Source organism: Pezoporus occidentalis, unplaced genomic scaffold, assembly GCF_034315485.1.
Source record: "Pezoporus occidentalis ecotype Australia unplaced genomic scaffold, CSIRO_AGI_Poc_V1 ctg212, whole genome shotgun sequence".
NCBI lineage: Eukaryota > Metazoa > Chordata > Aves > Psittaciformes > Psittacidae > Pezoporus > Pezoporus occidentalis.
In genome coordinates this window covers 517658-524356 of record NW_026913987.1, presented here as the reverse complement: position 1 = coordinate 524356, position 6699 = coordinate 517658, and the positions used below count along the sequence as shown (strand labels likewise).

The 6699-nt window shown below is 40.3% G+C and overlaps 1 long non-coding RNA gene across 1 annotated transcript; it reads right to left on the bottom strand.

Moving 5' to 3' along the window:
* Nucleotides 1–1102: 1102 nt before the first annotated feature.
* LOC134164152 (uncharacterized) lies at nt 1103–6223 on the bottom strand. Its single transcript, XR_009965017.1, has 2 exons — nt 4461–6223; nt 1103–2070 (listed from the first exon to the last, which is right to left on the bottom strand). It is a non-coding gene; the product is annotated as an uncharacterized LOC134164152 (long non-coding RNA).
* Nucleotides 6224–6699: the final 476 nt, after the last annotated feature.

Here is a 6699-nt window from a genome sequence, read left to right as displayed (position 1 = left end):
ATTCAAGCCACAGTTATAAAATGATGAGTAACACACCTAACCTTTGTCTGAATCAAAAGGCTTTCATTTTCACAAGGTGGATTAGAATTCCTGAGGAATATGGCAGTCATTCCCTATGGGGAGGGTTCCCAGCAATCCACTGTACACCTGTACTAACACCTCCTACAGCTCCAGTCTGAACAGAGAAAACCCTTGACTAGCTGCCTCTGACATTGCCCTTCAATGGTGAGGTTTGAAAAGCTCTGCAAGGAGGACAGTTTTACTCTTCCAGCCTATGTCTTAGCAGAAGACCTGATGGAATGAACTGTCACCTCTGCAGCTGGGATTGGAACCTGTGGAGTTTTTCCTGTCAAAGGGGGAAGGAAAGAACTGGCAGACAACAGCACACACTAAGGGATTTGGCCATGTAGGTGTTCAGTGTTCACTTAACTGCATTTACATTTACACAGATGCCACCTCTTCCTGAGTTGCCCATGTCACCTTTAGGAGGTCACTCAGGACTGCTGAGTCCATGTTGAAGCCCTTCCATGTTGAAGCACTATCTCCATAAACACATTCAGACAAAAAGCTGAGTTAACAGTTACCATTATCATCTTGGAATGCATTCTGGTGACTCTCCAAGAGGGGGGGTGTAGCCATCTCAATACACAGCCAGCCATAGACTACAATCATTGTTTCAGAATTGAAGATAGGAGCATTCGCTTGTCGTCTGCCACCCACAGTATCTCTGCTTTCCATTGTGCATTCCTATTTCAGGCTATACATAAGTAAATCATACAACACTCCTCATACAATTGTTTGGGTTGGAAGGGACCTTAGGATCATCTAGGATTCTACAAGACACTTGCACAGAGCCTACATAAAGGAACTGTTCATTCTGCACACATGAAAAAACTGTAGAATGTGCTCCAGAGAATTAAGGAGAAACTAAAACGCTAGGACAGAGAAGACATCATGGGAAGATGGAGCAGGTGAAATAATGAGAGGCAAGGAAGGAGAAGGAGAAAATAAGACGGATACTGTACCAAAGTACCATCATCTTAAAAATATAACAAAAACCCCAGTAACCAACCAACCAAAGAACAAAAACCAAATGCAGCAATAAAGACTTTAAATATCTTTGTTTCCAATCAGGATGTGAAGATAAATGGGATGCTCAATACAGGCAATATATTTTTATCCTGGAAGCAGCCTGGGTGTCCTTCCTGCAAGTGTATTTTACTCCTACAAAAGACTACCAGAAAAGAAGAGAAACCAACAGTTATAGACTCTGTATAAACTAAACCACTAAGGCCCAGAAAAGCTGAATTAGGCAAGGTAATTAAGCGCTTAAGCAAAGGAGATAAAACGTGCAAACTACACAGCAGGTATCAAATGTCTTTTTTGTCTATTTATTTAAGAGAAACATTTTAATTCTATATCTTTTACTGCAGTTTTGGTTCATGTTCCAGGCACTCAGCAAAGGCTCACAGCAGGATTGTCTTCAATTGCAGCGAGATTTGGATCAGCTCACGAAAACACAGATTCTCTTCCCATTATCATAACAGATGCACAGTGCACAGGGAACAAGCAAGATGCTCACCCATACCTCCACTACTTGGAAATCATGTTGGTAGCAGCTCCCTTCCCATGAGTTATTTCACTTTAAAAACCAAAAGTCACTTTAAAGATACATCAGGATGATTGCTCTGCTTCAGTGGGATTGCATTAGCAGACTCAGGAATATTGTCCAGCAGTCAGAATACACAGGTATTTTTTGCATGATAGTATAATCTAGCTAGGATTAAAATATTGGGTGAGGGAGACAGTTTATGTCTCTCTCCTTGGAATGTCTTAGTATATCTATTAGTGGGATAATGCACAGTTGCTTGCCCGTCTGCTTCTCAAATCACTGGCACCATGAAACAACAGCAAAGTGAGAAACAGTGTTGTCAAAGTTAAACACATCTGCACTCAGAACCTTTTCCTGAGCCCAGAGGTTGGTACTTCCAGCAAAGTGTAGCTGCTTTTCACAGCAAATTTATACTGAATTGTGTTTGAAGAGAATGGTCTAGATACACCCCTATGCTTCTAAAGCAAAGAAAGCTTTAGCTGTAAACCTGAACAGATACATAGAGAGATGATAGGATAATTTTTTAATCTTACTCTCTGCTTTTCAATTCAATTGCTGCTTCTACAGTTGCAGGAAAACCTGCCCAAAAGCCTACAATTGTGTGATAGAATCATACTCTGAGAGACTAAGACAAATGAGCCTCAAATATGCCATCTATAGGTCTGGTTTACCTTTATTATGAAGTCTTTTGTATCCTTGGAGCAATTTCTGAAGGCAGGTTTCATCATACTTTTGATTTCTGGCTTCTAATTTATACTGAAAACACTGAAAGCAGCTTTCTTTTTTCAGTGCAGACCCAGACTTGCTGGCAGTGGCAGTAATACCAAGGTATCTGATGGCCTCTGCATACAAGGGGTACTTGTTACCCACAGCCCCTCTGCAATGGTGGCACAGAGGGCTCTGTGGTAGGAAAGCCTTGTGTTCTGAATTATACTCACAATTAATTTCCCAAAAGGACAGTAATGCTATCTGAAGTGAGGTGCACCACTTAGAAACAAAGCAACTTCTTTCTTGAGATCATTACTACAACATGGTATAAAAAGCACATATTTTATATCCTTAACAGCATCAGGACAAACTTACTCAGATCACTGACCCCTTTCCTTCCTGCTTATGGAAGATTTATTAAAAATAATAATAATAAAAAAGGTAAAAAGGCAGAAAACATTCAGTAGGGTAGATAGTCAGATAAACCAACAGACCAGCTTTGTATATACTTACTGGATTAAATTTCCTTTAATAAAATTGAGCTGTTTCAATAACAATAATAAAATCCTAGAAGCTGGTTTCAAATAATTCATCACATATAATAGTGACAATATCTATTCTGCATTGTTTTCTTTATGACTTGAATAAACACCATCTGGCAACAGGGTGTTGGAAGGATTAAAATTGTGAACTCCTCTGCAGACTTTGCCCTACGGTTACCAAAGAATGATCAATTCCTGGAAAGCAGCTTTGAGGGCACATTGGTCCCACCTCTCTCAATGAAAAAAGACATAAATATCTCATTTAGTTTCCTAATGACCTTGCTCTGGAAGAGCAGAAGAAGATGGATCTCTTCACATGCTAGCTCATACACGTACCTCTTGTATTTTATCCTATTATAGAGCCACTTTTAAGCCTCCATCAAAATTAAAAAACATACTGCATACATCTAGTCTGAAAAACAGTTAAGAACACTTAAAAATTTAGTGCTTTTTTTGAACTAGGATCATAAAATCCATCCTGGCATCTGACTCACGTGGGCTTTGATATTGCAAATGGACCTGAAGATTTTGGAGTTTGAATTCTGGTCTTTTTTTTGTTCAGTAAGGCGAGAGTTATTTGGAACATACATATCATCAGGACTTGGCATTCCTCAGTGGTGACAAACTTGAATCCTTAGTTTTCCTACAATATTGATTCTAGTCAACTGGCTTGAGAACAGCACCAGTTTTAAGCACTTGCTTTTCATCCTCATGTGAGGGTTGCTATGTTTTGGAGTAATGCATTTTTAGGTAGGTAAGTGACAGAGCAGTAGCAATTAAGTCAATCAGAGCAGTTTTATATCTCATATTTTGTATTTCTCCTGACAGCAGTTGTTTAAAAAAGTGTATGTTCAGAGTCATAAATAATGTTTCACTTCCCATACACCCAATGGCAGTGCAGAAGCATTCGCCAAATAAAACTGCAATGCTTCTTACCAAGAAAGTGATTAACCATAATTGCTGACAATAATTTAAATATTTACACCATACTATAAACTAGGGCTTTAGACTAGTGCATAGTGCAGCCAGACTAAAGAGTTCCTTCTCATCCTCCTGATTCATTTCTATAGGCCACAGACCTGAAGAAAATGCAGCATTTTGACACTAGTGTTTTTCCTAACTGTGAAGGTGGTTATTTCTGTCTCCAGCCAGAAACCCTGACTTGGTCAAACTTCTCTTTTTTAACCATGAGAAAATTCCTGTTCTATACTTTGAGTCTCACGCAGCAACTCCTTTATAAAGGCTCTGAGATTGCCCACTGTGGTGGGATAAGCATCCATTATTCTTACACACTGCCATTAGTTTCTCATCTTATATAAAAAACAAGTGCCTAGAAATGCAGCATTCAACAATACCCAAACCACAGTTGCCCAGGCCCCAGTATTAGAATGTTTCGTGTCCCTCAATCAATGATTACCTCTTGTTTGTATATCAATCCTGCAGAAAAGCAATGCCAGAGAGAAACGTAAGTTCGTATCTCACCCCTTCTGCCTACTAAGTCAGAAAAATTGTTTGGTGGTGCTCAAGAAGGAAATCCTCCAAAGTCCAAAGACTAATGACTTTCTCTTTTATTGTAACCCTTTTACAATCCATGACACTGACTGGTAGATTTAGGGCTTCACAGTGAGACCTCCAGGCAACCAGGTGCATTGCGGAAGTGATTCACATACAGTCCTACAATGGAGACAGTTCTAGCCCAAAAGATTAAATTCAGCCTGCATCCATGCCTTAAAAACAGCTTTCCCTGGAACACAGCTGCTGGCAGTGAGTAAGAGCACAAGCCTGCAGATGAGCTCACCTGGATCCTGCTCCAAGCACAGATGTAGCCTGCATTTGGCCACGTGAAGGTCCCTTAGGAACCAGATGAAGTACAGAACTGATATTCAGCAACACTTCATCCTGAAGCATCTGATCCCAAAGCAAATCTGGGGATTCTGTGTTTGGTACCTATCAAAAAGAGATTCAAAGCAGCCAGCACGCTAGATTTCCTTTGGACCCCCCTTTCATTAGCAGCTTTTCCTCCTTCTATCCTCAGACAGTGTAAGAAACCACTGAGGTTTAAGATTATAGCATAGACACCAGAACGTCTTTCCCCCCCCACGTCACAGAGATGGGTGAAATTCTTTATTCTAGTAGTAGTGTAGTTGTTAGAGTACTTAGCTATGTCCAATTCTTTTCCCAATAAAAGAGGTTCAAACCTGTGCCCCAAATACTGTAACAATGGCTAGTTGGTATGCTCAGCACCTCTCACACTGAAGTCATGCCACTACTCCTGGAAAAATTTGCAGGACTAGGGCAAATGTGATTTTGGATTAGCTTTCCCTCCACTCCCCAGAGCACCCACAAAGCATCTCCATGCTGGGCTGAGACCATGGACCTCTTTTGACCATAACTCCAAAGATTTATTAGGAACTACCAACTTGCCTCCTCTGAGTGCCATGTTTTAAAGTACAGTAGCATCTTAGCCCTGCACCTTAGAGGGATCCCAGTCTTCTCAATAGAAACTGCTCATGCCCTGGGCTAAATGGGAACATTGTTCCATCCTCAGAGGCTGCAGGATGATGAATTAACCAGATTTCAGTCTGGCTTCAGCATCAAGATACCCAGTGCGAGCAGTCCTTGACCTCAGGTAGAAGCAAAACTATTGATGTTAATCTCTAACTAGACAGGGATTTTAAAAATCACGTTTTTGATCTAAACCCCATCTATCTATGCCAAATTTAGAACATTATTTATCAGTTCTGGTTCATTTCTTCCTTACCTCAGTACTTCAGTTCGTAACACTGGATCGATGCTCGACTTCTATACAGGAGTAACATGAGCAATAAACAGAGATGTTTGCAGCATAGCTTAGCAGATGGCAGAAACTGACACAGCAAACAAAGATTAAAAGTAAAATATGCATTTCAACGGGACCATTACCCTAAACTCAAGTTCCATGTAAGCTCCTCACAAAGCTTACAACAAAAGCAGATACAAATTAATTACAATACCCTGCAAAGCCAAAGATGCTTTTATATTCATGGTCTATGTAACTTACATTATGATATTCTTGATAGCTTTTTTCTTTATTTTTTGACCTGTTAATGACTTGGAGTTGAATTCCGCAACTGTTATATTCTTAGACAGTGAAGATTACTCACAACTAGTGCATCAAGATTCAATCAAAAACAAAAGGCACTCAGCATATCATAGAACCACAGACTGGTTTGGGTTGTAGGGACCTTAAAGCTCATCCAGTCCCAACCTCTGCCATGGGCAGGGACACCTTCCACTAGAGCAGCTTGCTCCAAGCCCCTGTGTCCAGCCTGGCCTTGAACACTGCCAGGGATGGGGCAGCCACAGCTTCTCTGGGCACCCTGTGCCAGTGCCTCACAGGGAAGAGCTTCTGCCTAAGAGCTCATCTACTAAATATACTGTAGTTTTTGTCTTACTAAGTTTATGGGTATACTTGATGTATGCTTTCTAATGTCTGACTGCAGCTGTCATTCAGTCTACTACAAAGACAAAGGTCAGTGGAAAAGACTCAGTTTTGAACATAAAGTCATGGAGTGATTTGGAAAGAAAAACCGACAACAGGATATAATTGCAAGCATAGATATCTAATGAAGTGAAAACGTGGCAACTTAGTGCTAGTAAACTGGCTATACTGGGATTTATTTTAATATACTGCATCGAAGTATATTCATACTATATATATTGAACTGATAGAAGAAACAAAAAGCCAGATGGCGCTGCTTTCTCTAGGCAGCAGAGCTTTACAGAAAAGTCACTTGCATATATATGTGCTCCTAAAGGGAGAAACCCAAAGAAAAAAACATTTGCAATGTATTCCCG